This window comes from Eptesicus fuscus, chromosome 23 (assembly GCF_027574615.1).
Source record: "Eptesicus fuscus isolate TK198812 chromosome 23, DD_ASM_mEF_20220401, whole genome shotgun sequence".
In the NCBI taxonomy this organism is placed as follows: domain Eukaryota; kingdom Metazoa; phylum Chordata; class Mammalia; order Chiroptera; family Vespertilionidae; genus Eptesicus; species Eptesicus fuscus.
The window spans coordinates 8,246,630-8,250,624 of NC_072495.1; the positions used below are offsets into that span (position 1 = coordinate 8,246,630).

The following is a 3,995-nucleotide window of genomic DNA, read 5'->3' on the forward strand; positions in this document are numbered from 1 at the left end:
TTCCTCCAGAGCCAAAAATGTCCCCAGACCTTGCCGATTGTCCCCCAGGGGTCAAATCGCCCTGGGTTTTGAACCACTGCTTTATCCTAAAAATCCAAGACAAGGCTGAGAACACCCTGGCACAGCCCCCCCAGCCCGTGGCCCCCCCCCGCCCCAGCCCCCAGCCTGGGCGACGGGACAGGTCTCGATAAAGGCCTTGTCCTTGTCGGGGCTGCGTGTGCCCCCGTGTGAACTCGGTGAGCGCAGATGTGTGTGTGTGAGGAGACCGCGTGCGCTATGCTCGTAATTCTTTTATCTTCTGCTCACACCCTGGGCATTATGAACATTCGTCAAAATAATTGACGCGGTTGAAATTAGCACTTCCTGCTATGTCGGGCAGATAAACTTTGCTGAATATTGATTTCACACAAAGAAAATGACATGTGCTTAGGCCTAACCCTTTATCTGCCCGGGCCAGGGACACGCACGCGGGAGGAGGACCGGCTGGCCGCGGTGCACAAGCGGCCGTAGCATTGCCTTTATCTCTTCTTCCGCAAGAAGACCAGGGGAGATAAGGAGCCAGAGGGAGGGCCCGCACAGCCCTGGGCACGGGGGATCCACGGAAGGCGTGGGCCCGGCCACTCCTCTGGGGACCAGGGGGACTCAGCTGATGAATTCAGAAGAGGGAGGCGGAGTAGAAGGGAAAACACAGGTGATGCTGGGAGGAGGGAGATCCTGGGAGGAGGGAGGAGTGTGGGGTCAGGCAGTCTTGGGTTCAATCCCCTCCCAGTCACTGAAAGAGGGCGACCGGCCACCCTGGTGTGCCAGGACTGAGGGGGTCCCCTGGGATGTGGGAATTTCAGGACAGTCTCAGGCAGGTCAGGGCACTGCAGGAGTGTGGACACCTGGTCCCCAGTTTCCTCGTCTGTGGAACTGAGAAAGGCCAGCCCTGCCTCCCTGGCCTGGGGGGCGGGGGGAGGCGAAAGCCCCCTGGGTTTGTGCCATGTGGAGCCTGCCCCCCCATCATCACAGGCACAATTCTACACGAAAGCCCCCTCTTCCCAGAAGCCCCTCTGACCACCCAGCTCGCGGAGACCGCGCGTGCCATGAAGGTTCACGGGGCCTCCTGCCTGCACCCCAGCAGCCTCAGGGGTGTTCGCTGGAGGCCAGGGCTCTCTTGGGTCTCTCCACACCCGCTCAAGGCCTGGGCTGGGCAGAGGGGCCTGACGGAGTGCTGGGAGGGACATGTTTGCAGGCTGGGCCCACGGACCCTTCCCTGCTTCTCCCCTCTCCAGTTCACCTTGATCAGGATGTAATAATAGTAACAACAACATCATCTAGCATTCAGGGAGCCCTTCTGCAGGAATAATGGTGTGTTGGTTTGTTTTAAATATGTTTGTTGGTTTTTTTTTAGAGAGAGGAAGGGAGAGAGAAAGAGAAACACTGATGTGAGAGCAGAACATGGCTCAGCTGCCTCCTGCACGCCCCGCACCGGGAACGGAGCACAAAACCCGGGCATGTGCCCTGACCGGGAATCGAACCAACAACCTTTTGGTGCACGGGACGATGCCCAACCAACTGGGCCCCACCAGCCAGGGCCATAATGTTTCATCTTCTCACTTAATTCTAGAAACACCGTGACGGCATTCTCACTTCCCTTCGGAGGAAACTGAGTCCGGGGAGCAGACGTGCCTGTGGCGATCACACGGCCAGAGCGGGACTTGGACTAGGCACGCCTGACTCTGCAGCCGGAAGACCACCCTGGTCCGCCTCCCATTAGAGGCCACAGAGGAGGCAGCTGTTGTGACCTGGAGAGACCAACTGGCCAGGGTTCCAGTCCTCCTCTTGCACATCCGGGGGGGGGGGGGGGGGGTTGTGAGCATCCCTTTCCTCTCCGAGTGCCCCTTTCCTTACCTGCAAAGTGAAGAGAATTTACATTCAGAGGGGAGGTGCCCGGCACAGTGTCGAGGACACAAAGGGCACAGCAAAGACAGAGATGCCTCAGGCCGTGCCCCCCACAGGGGTAGGGGCGCCCGGCACCCCCCTCTGCCAAGCGGAAGACTGAATCTGGCCTGGCGCCCCTCTGGCCTGGCGACGGCTTGGTCTTGACATCTGGAGCCAACTGCCCCTACGTCAGGTCTGAGATGCTCAGGTTCAGCCCCGGGCCTGGGCGGCGGCCCCACCCCCTGGCCATTCCCCACTCAGTGCCCGAGCCCCGCGTCCCAACGGGGAGCCGAGGGGCTGCGGCTAATTGCAAATCATTTCTCAGGGCCCCCCACTGTTCAGCTAAATTCACTGGAACTAATGTGTCCCGAAACAAATTTCACAGAAGAGCCCGGGCAATTACAGATGTCTGGGCCCCCTCCCCGCCTCCCCCGCCTCCCGAGGCTCCGGCTGGCTCCGGGCGGGCACAGAGGACTGGATGGAGTGGGGCCGGGGACACGGACGGACGCAGGGTGCAGGGTGTCGCCTCAGGGGCCAGACGCCTACTCCATCCAACCGTCCTCCGTGCGCCTTCCTCTCCTAAGTCTTCCACCACCATCACACCAGCATCACGGGCTTCCTCTCCCCCACCCCCTCCCAGCATCTCCATTATCTTCATCCCTGAGCTTAGGACCCAGATGAAGAAAGCACGCGCTGGCTCCACAGTCAGACAGCACTCGGGAGCTGTGCGTCCTTAGAAAAGTCACTTAACCCCTCAGACACCCGGTTTCCCAGTCCTTGAAACGGGGGTCGCATGCGTGGCTGGTATTGGCTTCTGTGAATATTAGACACAATGACACAGGGGAGATGTTTGAGGTGGGCCAGCACATAGTAGGCCCTCAGCACATACCCATCTCCTCCGGTCCCTGCTTCAGTGTGGTCATTTCAAGGTGATCAGGTGCACGTCCTCTGAGAGCCTCAGTATCAATTCAAGACGAGAGGCGTCAGAAGGCAAAGACCCAGGCTCACCTCCAGACAAGGCAATACCCCCCCCCCCAACACGCCCCATCTCTCTTCCCCATCTCGTCCCAGCCTCGTTCTTCCAGATCTTTCCCATCAGAACAACTCTCCTTCCTCCGCTGCCCTCCCGCATTTCCCATGAGCCCCTCTGAGAGCCTTTTTGATCTTCATTCTGCATCTCTACCTCCTTCGTTGACTAAAGTCGTTCACAGAGGACGGTGTGGCCAAGATGGCTTGTGCGACCGTGGGGGCAGCTGCGGGTGAAGGTTTTCCATCACGGACTCGTGGCCAGCCGCCCAGACCCTGCAAACACAGCAATAGTTTCCCGTCAAAGTCGCCAGCCGGACGTCAGGAAGGTTTCCTGGGGCTGCAGCGGTGGGGGCCGGGGGAGGGGGGGGACTGGGGGTGACCTGTCACCTCGGGGCTGGTTGGAAGCCTAGTCCTGGGCCTTATGTTCATGACAGCGAGCCAGCCTGTAGGCGGGTGGTCAGTGAGACTCCCCTATGTGGCCAGATTCATGCCATCTTTTATTGTTCCAAAATTAGAAAAACACTCGCTCACTTATAACTTAAGACGCACCTAGGAAAGTGTGAAACCCTAAGATCCAATGATTACTTTCACAAATACTTACTGAGCCTCTGCTATCCACCAGGCCAGGGGTAAGGTGCTGAGGGGCCCGCTAAACAAGACAGACCCCATCCCTGTTCTTGGCTCACAATCTGGTGGGAGAGACAGATACTCAACAAGCAAAAACACAATATCAGAACTAAGTACAATTAAGATAACAAAGCTGAAACAAACAGGGCACCGTGAGTATGAGAGGTCTATTAGATTAAGTGGTCATGACATGGTGACATTTCAACCAGGAACTAATGACAAGAGCCAGGGTGGTCTGGGGTAAAGTGTTCCGATAAGGACCAGCAAGTGCAAAGGCCCTGGGGTAGAAATGAGCTGGAATGGCTAGACCTGAGTGAGCAAGGCAGGGACTGAGAGGAGATGAGCTGGGCCAGGTCCTGCAGAGACTGAGGGCAAGGGGAAGCCATCGATGAGTTTTATGCAGGAGAAATGAATTC

At 57.9% G+C, this 3,995-nt stretch overlaps 1 long non-coding RNA gene across 1 annotated transcript; it reads right to left on the reverse strand.

Moving 5' to 3' along the window:
* Window positions 1–1,745: 1,745 nt before the first annotated feature.
* Window positions 1,746–3,246, reverse strand: LOC114231863 (uncharacterized). The gene is made up of 3 exons (XR_003617847.2): window positions 3,107–3,246; window positions 2,813–2,879; window positions 1,746–1,893 (listed from the first exon to the last, which is right to left on the reverse strand). It is a non-coding gene; the product is annotated as an uncharacterized LOC114231863 (long non-coding RNA).
* Between the last annotated feature and the right edge of the window lie 749 nt (window positions 3,247–3,995).